We start from the raw sequence: 13,815 nt of genomic DNA, 5'->3' as shown, positions 1-13,815 counted from the left end.
CACACTGAGTTATTTCTGAGTTTGCAAATTTTTTTTCTAAGTAATTAGGTGATTTGTTAATTCTTGCCCATTGAAGTTAAGTTCCCACCCTTCTGAGAAAGAGTGGGAAATAGGGTGTTATTTCCTTTGATGTCTACATTTCAAAGAGATGGCTTTTAGGTCCTTGAGAAAGACATTCCCTGAGTTATAAAACTGGCCATAGGTTCTGAGAAGATTTACATACATTTCAAAGGGACGGAAAAAGAATTTACAATTGAAAATTTTCTGAGGTAAATGCTCAAAGAAAAGGCAGATCAGAAACCTGTAGTCAGGAAGAAACTTGTCTAAAGTTTAGTGTAGCTGAGGGGATCTTTAAGGTCATCTTTGTCACCCAGAATGTAGAAATCCAGTATGGATGAATTATTTAACATTCAAGGGTGGAAAGAACTCAATGTGATCCATCTATCACACAGTGGCTAGCTGAACTCAAAAGCTAGAGCCATACCAATAACTTAATTTCAGTCTCTACTACTAATTTGCCTGAGCATTCAGCATGAGCAATATCTACTACAGGCTCAGTGAGAGGGAGTCCAAATTGTTGGGCCCAGGCATATTATCAAGCCTGTTAGTGTGGCTATTCTTTTCATTTGGACAAAGTGTAAGCATTCTGGTGCCAAAGGACAGAATATTATTGCTGTTTTCCATTTTTTGTTTTATAATTTGGTATTTTAGCATACTACAATTAATAAACATGTACTATATCATTGTTCACTTATGCAGGCCTATCTGTAGGATTAATTTTGCTTGAGTTGTGTAGTTAATTATGCTTGTATTGATATTTTCTAGATAATTTTGATCAATTAATTTAATTAATCTAATTTCAGGGATGGTGATGCTTCAAAGCTGGGCTAGCTACAGTCCTATTGATGGTCATGGTTTTTTTCTGTTCACCTTGACTCCTGGCCCATAGATCTCCCAAGTTCCAACCAAATGTTTAGAACCTTCTGACCCCTAGAATTTGTGGACACCTGGGATTTCTGTTAGAGATAGCAATAGGGCTTAATTAATTAATTAAATCTTAACACAACAGCAATGCCTGCACATGAATGAAGATTTGCATTCAAGAATGTTTTTTTGATGTTTTGTATCATTCTTCGTAATAGTCTAAACTCAAAAATAACCCAAATGTCCATAAGCAGCTAAAGTGATAAATTTTAGTATATTAATAAATGAGACATATATAGCCATGAAAATGGGGATGGATACACAAACATCATGTTAAGTAACTGAAGTGAGACCCAAATAAACACATACCATTTGATTCCATTTAGATAAGTAAAAAACAGCCCAAACTACTGTATTATGTTGAAATTCAGGATAGTGTTTACTTTGGGGAAAGAAAGAGGGGGCTGGATTAGAAGGGACATGGAAGGGACTCTAAAATGCTGACAAAGTTCTATTCTTGACCTGTTTGTGATTACAAAGGCATCTGTGTGAAAATCACGAAGCTGTACAGTGGTGTTCTATACACTTTAATGTGTATTATGACTCACAATGAAAAATAATAAAAATCTAAGATCTCACAGTTGTGTATAGAAATGATTATTTCCCAAAACATGGTTAGACTTTGCCCAGTACTTTTTAAAAATTGTTTCACTTGAATTTTTGTTGTTGTTTACCAATAAGAACATATTATAATAAGAATAAAATAAACAAATGTAGAAAGTGTCTTCTGCTATTAACATCTATTAAATATTCTTTCTGATAATTACATTTTTTCCTGGTCACTGAGGCCTTTTTATTTTGCACACAAAACCACTGAAGTTATTGCCTGAGGATGCATGGGAGGTTACAATGTGGATACACTTAGCTGCAGACACTTGTTGACAAGCCAAGTGAGACAAAAAATGATGTGGGTCAATCCAAGGATTACAGAAGTAGGGTGTCCACCAGAGCTCTGGATGGTCAAAGCTGGCTTCTGTGGCAGCTTTCTAAAAGCAGTGAGAGAACATCACAGGGATGAGTGAGAGGAGTTAACTACCAGAAGTCCCTTCTAATATCAACTGGCCCTTGAACTGTCCTGGTGAACATCAGAAGCAGAGGTGACTCAGGGTTCACCTGACCATAGCTTACTTGACTATGGGATTTCTAAAGTACCTGTCGACAAACTTAGCCTTTCTGTCCAGTTCCTCTTCAATTCTGAGGAGCTGGTTTCATTGGCCAATGCTCAGATTGTCAAGGTGCACCAGTGTGGATCTGACCAGGGAAGAGCAGCAGTCTCCCCAGAATGATGAATGAGACACCATGATGCCCCACCCACTGGACAAGGCCAGCTTATACAACTGGAAGATTTGGTCATGGGGACAGTGTGGGTCACATTGAGTGGGAAGAAGTTCAACAATTTCTCTCCCATGGCCTTGAAAATATATTTTGTATTTGTCACTGTGACATCACCCCCCACCTACCACCACCACCTGGATTCCTGTACTGGCAGTGCATTTCTGCTGAGTTTCCCAGTTATCTTGGTCAAAAGAATCTTCAATAAACACCACTGGGTAGTCCCTGATGAAGGGTGTATTCAGATCGGCTAGCTTGTCAGGTGATGTATCTGCTGGAGTCACTGGGTGACCTGAAGTTTAGGTCAGACTTACCCCAACTGAAGAAGTCATAGGCAGCCACATACATGCCAGGGGCAATGTTCTCCATGTAGCTGGCTATTCCCATCACATTTTTTCAGCAGCTCCAGGGCTTCTTTATTCTCCAAGAGCAAATCTGCCTTCATCTCCCACATTGGTGGCATCTTTCATATATTTCTTCTTGCTGACAATTTTCAGACTGTGAAAAATCTCCTTTCCAATGCACGTGGCTTCCCTGAAGTTTATTGCACCAACGGGAAGGAATACAATCTTCTGCACGGTCACCTTGTTGTTAGCATGAGAACTGGCAAGATGACTTCAGAATATCAGCCAAGTGGTCTAATATCTATCACTTGCTTATTATTTACTGTAAGACCTAAGTGATGTCCCCCTTTCTTATTCCTGATATTTTCAGTCTGTGTTTTCTTTCTTGATAAGTCTTATCAAGGCTGTATTAATCATATATAATTTCAAAGAACCAACTTTTGGTTTTGTTGATTTTACATATTTTACTGTATGGGGGTAAAAAAATAGTTTTCCTTCCACATTCTAATTTCTTCTGGCTGGACTAATAGTCAAATTAACATGATGCAGATTAATAGGAGAAAATGAAATTTATTGAATTTATTATCTATGTGTATACAGGGACTTCAGAAGAATATGAGACCCCAGGACTCATTGGGCAGTTGAGGCTTAGATGCCATTCAGAACAAAGGAGAACAAGAGGGAAAATAAGCAATTCACAGGTAAATGAGAAAGAGCAAGCATGTGGTATACAAATTTTTGCTTGGCCACCCAGAAACAAGAGGACACTGAGGGGGATCTAACAAACAGACTCGCTTTGATCATCCCTGTCTGCCACACTTAATTCATGTATATCAAGGTAAATGTGCTAAGGTGAACATACTAAGGTTCCCTTCCAAAGCAGAATTTTGTACCTAAATCCCTTTAGACAGGTAAAGGGTCAAAGGTTCTTTCTGAGTCTTTTGTTTCTTAAAAATAACTAGCTTAAATTTAGTATCTCAAAAGGCATATTTTGGGGTGGCAAACTCTGGTTCCCATCATAGCTTAAGAAGCAAAGTAACTATGACAAGATTAAAACAAGTCAGGTGGAACACTGCCCTGGTGTGATTAGTAGTAGTTGTGTTTTACAGTTATTTTAATGTTAACTAACAACAACAACAACAAAAGACAGCTTTTAAACCAGAAGGTATATATTTTTGTAATTTGAATTTCTAAACTAAAAGTGAAGGGAACTGATTCTAATAATTGTACAATGTGTTATCCACTTACAAACTTGAAAAAATTGTCATTTTTAGTGTCTCATGTAAGAAACGCCACATTCAGAATGAGCCAAGGAACCCTTTAGCAGAAATGTTGAATTAAGGTTTTGCCCATTTCCAGAACAAAAAGTGTTTTAAGTCCCAATTTCAATGTCCAAGAGTTCTGAGTCCAAGTTTCAATGTCCGACAGTTCCTTATGTGTAGGTGTCAGCAATGATATTTCAGTTCTGGATGGTGGACAAATGGTGGCAATGCAGGTCCGACCCTCTCTGGTTTGATCCTGGGCAACCTGCAGCGACGCACAGCTGCTGACTGCTAGCATGGCAAAGTGACGTCAGCGTCCTTCATCTCTGGATTGTTTTTCCTCTTGTCTTCATGGCTGGAGCATTCCTGATAATTCCTCTCTGTTGCAGGAATCCACATGGTCTTGGAGTTGTTTTCTGAAAATATACAAACATATTCTCGACCGAAGGTTAATAAAGGGAATTTTACTTGGGGTCTTTTTTATATTTGCCCAAATGATTTTCCTTTGGCTTATTTTGACACCATGTGTGTTTTCCTGGGTGTCTTGCTGTTAGCATAAATGAAAAAATTTTTCTAGATGTAATTTAGTTACAGGATATTTTTCCTTACATGGTATTTTTCCACTATCCCCCCTTTTTTTGATTTAATTATTAGGAGGATTTTTTGGAAAAGTTACAATGCAGTCTAGGTAACTCTAAATTTTTTTAATTTTTTTGCACAAAAATATGACTGCTTTAGGATCATTGCATGTTAAGCAAATTTACCATGAAATGAAAATTTTGGTTAATACTTCTTGAGCCAATTTTAATCTGAAAACCTGACTGCTATTTTACTGTCAAATTTAATACTTTAAAAACAATCTTAGTTTACACTGTAAATATTAATGGAAAGGATTATTTTTGCATCCTTGAGAAGGCCCTGAGCATTCCTGGTGTTAGGCTGGATGTAGATATAGGGTAGCTGTTGTCAGCCAAGTCTCTGTTTTCTGGGTACCGATCTCAGCTGGGCCAAGTCTCTTTTTGTTACCTGGGTCCCGATCTGGGCTGGGCATGGGAAGCAAGAAGCAGCCATGGGGGCAGGAGACCTCCCTCAGAAGGGGCAAGTGTTCAAGCCCCTGCATGGTTGGGGGGGTGAGGATCTGTGTCCCACCTCTGTAGACCCCCAAGTTCTCGTCTGCTGGCCCCTTTGCGACTGTGCCTGTCTTAGGTTGTTCCTCCCAGAGGAATCTTACCCGTCTTTGACTAACCAGCCATCCTCCGGGGCCAAGCAGGGTGAATATGGTGGAAAAAAGAGGAACATCTGTAATAATCTGAACAATAAAAGATTTATTAATTAAAAAAAAATAAAATAAAGTTTTGCCTAAAGAATACCAGGATTGCTCATGTTTGCATATTTAGACTAATAGTGCATTTCTACAAGGTTTGTGTGTAATTGGAACTTAAGTAACATTTGTAAAGTGTTATCTGTCAGAGTTTGAAGAGACCCAAAGAGAATGTGTGTCATTATGCAAAATTACTAATTAAGTACAAGTAATTTAGCAGATAATTTACATGTTCATTTTATAAATGAAATTATTCAGTTTTAGGGTTCTCTTTGTATTTCTAAAGTAATCTTGACCCAAGGGATCACAGACTGTTAAGAAGTATAAATTATAGAATGAGACATATGTTTAACTGACTCATAGAGCTTTTGTTGTGGCTAATGATTCTTCTAACAGTAATTGCATAAGGGAAAACATTTTCTTTTTAAGTAAATAATGTTCATTACCTCTTAAATCTACTGTCACTTGACAACATTAATGTGGAAAATTTTCTACCTTCTTGATTAGCTCTCCAAGGATATCCAGGAGCTTTAAATTAATATTGATCAAACAGAAACCATCATATCCATCAAAATGTTCTTACAAATGTGTATGCACAGGAAAATAATAATATTTCAATAGGTTCTGGAAAGAAAAACACTCTCTTGAAATAGACTGTACAGGCACACTCATTTTATTACACTTCACTTTATTGCACCTCACCAATATTGCATTTTTTACAAATTGGAGGCAAGAGCTCCACTAGCAAAATGATTATGACTCATTTTACTGCAGTTGTCTGGAACTGAACCCACAAAATCTTTGAGGTATGCCTGTAAATATACTGTAAATTATCAATATAAAATTATGTAAGAATGGCTCATTTATTTTGTGGTTATTCATAAGTACTATGTCAATTGGCAATCTTAAATATTTCAATATTAAATATTTGTATCTGTATAGTCAAATAGTGGCCATATTGTGTTAGTAATTTTTACCTTAATGCTGCAGCTTTGGAGGGGAGGGGGAAGAAATAACTTGCCTCCTTAAATTGATCATTTATATCTAAATCATCAGAAAGCTCCATAAGGGTAGGAATTCTCTTCAACAGCTTTAGTGGCACTTTAATTGAGGTGGCAATTCCTTCAAGTTATTCTTTGTCTTATTTTAGTTTAATTTATTGTTGATTTTCATTAACTTTTAAGATTTGATATTTAATTATGTTATACTATTTTTGTAATTAATATGGATCTATGTTTAATGCAATCAAATTTCCTCTGATAATTACTTTAGTTGTATCTCAGATCTGGTATGTCCTGTTAAAATTATGAGCTATGTTGCAGTTCAATGGATATTTCCAGTTTTATCCAAGAATTATCACTGTGTTTTATTTCTAAGTAGAACTTTTTGTTTCTCTTATGTTTTTAAATTTTGTTATAAATTTCTAGTTGTATTCAAAAGAGTTCAGAAAATGCCCTTTTTTTAGTTTTATGTTTTGAATGTATTAAGATTATCTTTGTAACATGAAAATGGTCAATTTTCATGAACATTATCTGTTAACTTAAAAAATGTAGTATCTTTATCTGGGTTAAGGTTTTAATATATAAGGTATAAATTATTGAAGAAAAATCTTTAGTACTTCAATATCTACAAAACTGTTTGCTCATTTGATCTGCCTGGCTTTGATCAAGAGAGACGTATCTAATTTTGTTTCTTATAAAAAGACTTATTTTTGTATTGCAAGTTATATGCTTAAATATGTTTATGTTTTTCTATGTGTATATTATATTTAATAAAATAAATTTAAATAAAAAAACTAAGTAAATAAATACCCCTCATCAATATGTAGATTTCCCTCAAACATTTTTGCCCATACTTTCTTAGGCCTATGCTGTGGCTATGTGTGCATTCCCAACCCGATGCCTAATGATAGATTTGGTAAAATGCGATGATTTGCTATGAATGTTCTTTCTCTACCCCACAGAGAAATGACTTAGGAATAGCTTCACATTTTCTCTTACAATGGCAGCACAGTGCTCAGCATGTTCTGTTAGAATAAGATAAGATCTCCAAAAAGTAATATGTCCGTACTACATTCTAAGACATGAAAAAGCATAAGTAGGAAGAAGAGTCGTTACTTAAAATAATAATGAAATATTAAAAAATTGCATTCTAAATATTTGAAGGTGAGCCTCCCTGACCTTTGCAAAACACTTGCATTTTTACAACACTATGCCATGTGATCTAATAAAAAAAGCACACAAAATCTCAAACTAAAACAAACTAACTAACTAACAAACAAAAGCACTGCTGCCTCTGTAGAGTAACATCCGATAGGGAACCTTTCTTGACACATGTGAGGAGAAAACAAAAACAAAAACAAAACCCTTCCATTATGAAAAGAAGACCTCCTACTTTGATCAATTAATAAATCCCCTTTTATTTTTTCATAAACCAATGGGAATATTTTTTTACTCCTTGTAACACACAGCATATCTGATGAAAAGGAGCTAAAATAAGAATAGTTTATTTACTGCATGTTGAGCAAGGGAAATAGTAGCATAAGAAAAAAATGAAAAGATAGACAAGAACCAAAAAATTCAAAGTCCCCTAGATCATGGTAAAGATTTACATCTAACTACCTGACTTTAAGAGCAAAGGAAGGCCATGATAGGTTTTTAAACTAATGACATAATCAAATTTGCATTTTCCAAAATTATTTTTGGTAAACAAAAAATATGATTACCATATAACCTCAGCAACAATCACTTATTACTGATTATAATCTATACAATATAAATGACACTTGCATAAGTACTACTTATTAAATATTAGTGAATAGAGTGGTGAATACTACTAAATTATCATTATTAGTGAATAGAGTGGTAAATACTACTAAATTATCATTTACTGAATTACCTCCCTTGGTAATTCAGTAAAATAATGTAATTATATTTCTATTATCTGGCTTGCATTCAAAATAAGGAACTTTTTGATTAACAAAGATTTACTGGAATTACTTTTATAAAGGCTGACTTTAACTTCAAGGAACTAGGATTGGCAATATGTCAAAACCGTGGTGCACTGGTACGCCACTGGCATATTTACAAAGATAAAATGGGATGTAATCAAAATTGTGATTCACTACAGACTGTCAGATATGGTTTCCTGAGATAAGCAAATCTCATTGGAAATACCAATTTAAAAACACACACACAGCCCTGACTGGTTTTGCTCAATGGATAGAGCGTCAGCTTGCGGACTGTAAGGTCCCAGGTTCAATTCCAGTCAAGGGCATGTACCTTGGTTGCGGGCACACCCCCAGTGTGGGATGTGCAGGAGGCGGCTGATCAGTGTTTCTCTCTCATTGATGTTTCTAACTCTCTATCCCTCTCCCTTCCTTTCTGTAAAAAATCAATAAAATACATTTAAAATAATTTAAAAATAAAAAAACACACACAAAAACACACAACACGATGAATCATGACCAATATTCACTCTATGCAAATCCTATATAATAAACGGCTAATATGCAAATCGACAGAATGGAGGAATGATCAGTCACTATGATGTGCATTGACCACTAGGGGGGCTCACCGCTGGCGAGTGCAGCGGCAGTGGCGGGAGCCTCTCCAGCCTCCCTGGCAGTCAGACATCCCCTGAAGGCTCCTGGACTGTGAGAGGGCACAGGCCAGACTAAGAGACCCCCACAAGTGCACGAATTTCCTGCACTGGGCCTCTGGTATATCTATATATATAAAAAACCTAAGTGACCATTCGACCAGTAGCTATGATGTGCATTGACCACCAGGGGGCAGATGCTCTGACCGGTAGGTTAGTTTGCTCCTGGAGTCCAGCTGATTGGGCACAATGGCCAGACACAAACTGGAGCCCTCCCTCGGTCCCTCCCTGGCCAGCTGGCCCCGACCGGCCCTATTGGGACTGGGTGAAATGAGCCAGACACGCCCTGGAGCCCTCCCATGGTCCCTCCTGGACCCTGATTGTGTACTGGTAGGGGTCCGTAGGCCTGGCCTGTGCCTTCACAATCCGGGACCCCTCAGGAGATGTTGGATAGCCGGTTTTGGCCGGATCCGCACAAGTCAGGCCAAGGAACCCCACTGGTGTACATATCCGTACACTGGGCCTCTAGTATGTGTGTGTTTGTGTGTGTGTGTGTATGTGTGTATGTGTGTGTATATATATATATATATACACATACACACATATATATACACACACATACACATGCCCAGAGACTGGAATGGTGAAACAAACAGAACAACTGGTGACTATAACATGCACTGTGTCAGCCAACTAGCTTGATCAGGGCCCGGATCGGCACCCCCACCCCGATAGGGGGTGGGGCCAACCACCTTGGCTGGCAGAAATTTGGGGTCTGGGGACCTTGGAGGTGCTTGGTCTCAGGCAGCTGCATGGGCAAAGCTCTCCTGTGGCAGAAGTGGACCTGGGATCAGGGTGCCAGAGTCAGGGATGGGGTGGGGAGGCTTACCTGGTAGCTGCCGCAGTACTCGCAGGCCACGCACAGCAGCCAGGTGTCTGGCACTGGTCGGAGCAGCGGCAGGTATAGGGGTGGCGGGGCACAGGGGGCGGAGGCGCCCAGGAATCCGGAGGCACAGGCCTGACCTGGGCACTTACCCTGACCGCTGGGCCTAGCAGCACTAGCTGGTGGGCTATGGTGCACAGCAAGGCGTTCGGGTAGTACAACTGACCAGTGGGGAAGCGAGCCGGGGGGAGGGTGAGACCTTGCACGAGCTGGAGAACCGAGTGGCTTGGGCAGGGCCGGAATTCATACGCCCTCATTGGCCATGCCCACCGACTCAATGGAGTCCAGAACTCATGCAGGGTTAGCAGGGTGGGAGCTGGAAACCCTGGCAGAGTGGGCGGGGCTGCAGACCCACGCCTTTTCGGCCTTGGCCTTGGAATTCTGCAGACGACCAGTGTACTGTCTACCAGCGCATCAGAGGTCAGCCCCACTTCAAGAGAGAGACGTGGTAGAAAGTGGCAAAGCCACAGGAGGGATGGGATATGTTGTGGTCATCTTTGGGAAACACAGCTGCCATGGTCTTCAGTAACTATGAACAGATAATAATCTTTGGTCTCCGTTCTACAGAAGAGGAAGCTCAGACTCAAAGAAGGGAGCCTTCTGCAACACCTCACCCACTTTTCATACCTGACCCTGTGCAGCATTGTTTTCATTGAAAGTAGAGAATCCAAAATGTTTTTAGATCTTTGATATTTTAGGCAGGAAAGAATTTAGCACAGGGAATTGGTGCTTGGGAAATCATCGGAGAGCTGGAGGAGTGGGTATTAGGCTGGGCCTCCAGGAAAGACTCCCTGGCCAGCAGGAGGAGCTGCACCCTCAGCCACAACTGAATTCTAGGACACGCTGGCACAGTTGTGACCTGGGGATCCGGAAACTGCTGCCCCTGCAAGTGCCTTCCACCTCCCACAAAACAGGTCACTGGGCACTGCCTCTGCCACAACTGCCTGTGCACAGCCTGGATCCCGTTGCAGAAAACCTCCACATCTCTGCAAACATGATCACCAGCAGCAAACAGCCCAAACTGCGAGAAGATGCCTCTGCCCCACTTCTGCCTTCAAAATATTGTGCAAGCGCATCGAATCAGCAGAAATGAATTCATATCCAGAAACCTAGCTGCAAAGGGATTTGGGCAATTTCAGACTTTCGTTTAGGAGTGAGATCTTGCCAATGTACCTCATGTGCCTGGTATTAATAAAAATGGAGCCCGGCTGGTGGGCCTCAGTGGTTGAGTATTGATCTATGAACCAGGAGGTCATGATTTGATTCCCGGTCAGGTTTCAGGCTTGATCCTCAGTAGGGAGTGCGAGAGGCAGCTGATCAATGATTCTTTTTCATCACTGATGTTTCTATCTATCTCTCCCTCTCCCTTCCTCTGAAATCAATAAATATATATATTTTTTTAATGGGGTCATGCTACATATATGTGTTATAATGAGTTTTTCACTTCATGGATCACTAATGTCTTTCCTGTTAAAACCATACTTAGAGAATATTATTTATTTATGTATCATTCATTTTAATTGATCTCAGATAGAAGAAGGGAGCGAGAGAGAAACATTGTTCCATTGTTTCCCACATTCACTGGACTGGGTATTGAATCTGCAACCTGGGCATGTGCCCTGACTAGCAATCGATCCATCACTTTATGGTATATGGGACAATGCTATGCTGGTACCCTGACCCCAAATTCCAGCCTCCAGAACTGTGAAAAAAATACATTTCTGTTGTTTAAGCCACACAAATTTATGATATTTTGTTATGGCTGTCTGAGCTGACTAATCCTATATAATAAAAGGCTAATATGCAACTTGTCCCTTTGGGAGTTCAACCGGGAGACCAGCAGTTTGATCGCTCACTATGACATATGCTGACCACCAGGGGGCTGTGTGAAACATGGTGGGTGACCAGCAGTGGTGGTGGGGTGTTGAGGGAGCGAGGGAAGGAGGAGGCGGGGAGGCCAGGATGCAGGGAACCATGTGGTGGTGGTGTGTGGGCAGCGAGGGAAGGATGAGGCAAGGAAGCAGGGAACCTGATCAACCCTAATCACTGGCCAGGCCTAGGGATCCTACCTCCTGTGAATGAATTTTGTGCACCGGGCCTCTAGTGTGTGTGTGTATACTAGAGGCCTGGTGCATGAAATTCATGCATGGGGGGGGCCCTCAGCCCAACCTGCACCCTCTTCAATCCGGGAGCCCTCAGGGGATGTCCTACTGATGGCTTGGGCCCGCTCCCGGTGTTTCTCTGCTCTCTGTGGGGCCTGCCTGCTCCACTCCACGGCGACGGCCAATCAGGCCTTGCTGGGTGCTGTCTGCGGCCGTGCTTGCCTGCTCGTGGGTCGCCGCAGCGATGGCCAAGCGGGCCCTGCTGGGTGCTGCCTGCGGGCACACTTTCCTGCTGGGCTCATGTTGCCGGGGTGATGACTCCAGTGTTCTGCCCTGGCTGCTCTGGGTGGCACCATCTTTGTTGCAGAGTGATGGACTGACGGTTAATTTGCATATCTTTTATTAGAATATATATATATATATATATCACCCACCATTTCAGTGGCATTGCCTTTAGAACTCAAATGGGCTCAGTATTTGGCAAAACTTCAAACTGGGGGTATATGTAATATTTAAGGTGATGTAAATATAAACGGTTAACAAAATCTGATGCAATATCATTGTACAGACTTCCAATATCTCTGAGAAGCTAAGTATTTTCTCTACTATGGAAAAGAATGCCACTAAGAGGATCATTTTTCTTCCCTTGCTTGATGTATTCAATTGTTTCATTCAGGGGAACTTCAATGAAGTTGAGTATTCTGTGAACTCTAAGGTAAGACATGAGCATGAGACAAAACCAACCCACAACTATAAATATTTCCTCTTAGCAAACTTGCAAATAATCTGATCTTTTTTTTTTTTATATTTTATTGATTTTTTACAGAGAGGAAGGGAGAGAGATAGAGAGTTAGAAACATCGATGAGAGAGAAACATCGATCAGCTGCCTCCTGCACATCTCCTACTGGGGATGTGCCCACAACCCAGGTACATGCCCTTGACCGGAATCGAACCTGGGACCTTTCAGTCCGCAGGTCGACGCTCTATCCACTGAGCCAAACCGGTTTCGGTGCAAATAATCTGATCTTAACAAATTCAAATCCTAGTGTGTTTTACTCATACTTTCCTATATCTGGATTTTTGAAAAAATATACGTTACATGGTTAAAATATGTGAGAATTATAACATATTTATGTAGTACAGAAAATACATATTGAAAGGTTTTGGGTAAAACCAGTTTTGTTAATTCTTATAATTTAAATGTATTAAAGGATGTAATAACAAATCCTTTGGTAAAAAAAATGAACACCCATTAATTTATCTTTATGGTTATTTTTTTAAATATATTGGGCCATTTTGTAGGCATTTAACTTTTTACTATATGTGGATTTATTTGAATCTTTCTTGACCATTTGTAATCTGTTCATAATTTTTGGTGGAATTCCATTTGGGTAATGAAATTGAATCTGACCTTTTCAGGTATAATTTTCTGGAGATGCCTAATTTAGAACTAATAGTGTGTAATTATATAAAAACACAAGTCCCATTACCAAACAAAAATGAAGTGAATTTTATATAAAACTAGAGGCCCGGTGCACAAAATGTGTGCACTCGGGGGTCCCTCAGCCCAGCCTGTGCCCTCTCGCAGTCTGGGGCCCCTCGGGGGAGTCCACCTGCCTGGCTTAGGCCTGCTCCCCGGGGGATTGTGCCTAAGCTGGCAGTGATACATCCCTTGGGGGATGTCCACTTGCCAGCGGGCCGAAGCTGCAGTTGAACATCCACAGAGCTGCTGAGGAGGCAGGAGAGGCTCCCACCATCGCCGCTGTGATGCCGTCAGCCTGGCTTGTGGCTGAGCAGAGCTCCCCCTGTGGGAGTGCACTGACTACCAGGGGGCAGCTCCTGCATTGAGCATCTGCCCCCTGGTGGTCAGTGTGTGTCATAGTGACCAGTCATTCCCAGTCGTTCTGCTGTTAGGGTCAATTTGCA

The 13,815-nt window shown here is 40.5% G+C and overlaps 1 pseudogene; it reads right to left on the bottom strand.

The window, feature by feature from the left end:
* Positions 1-2,192: 2,192 nt before the first annotated feature.
* Positions 2,193-6,309, bottom strand: LOC102263252 (annotated as a pseudogene).
* Positions 6,310-13,815: the final 7,506 nt, after the last annotated feature.

This window comes from Myotis brandtii, unplaced genomic scaffold (assembly GCF_000412655.1).
Source record: "Myotis brandtii unplaced genomic scaffold, ASM41265v1 scaffold53, whole genome shotgun sequence".
Classification (NCBI taxonomy): Eukaryota; Metazoa; Chordata; class Mammalia; order Chiroptera; family Vespertilionidae; genus Myotis; species Myotis brandtii.
The sequence above is the reverse complement of the archived record's forward strand: the minus strand, read 5'-3'. Positions and strand labels throughout refer to the sequence as shown.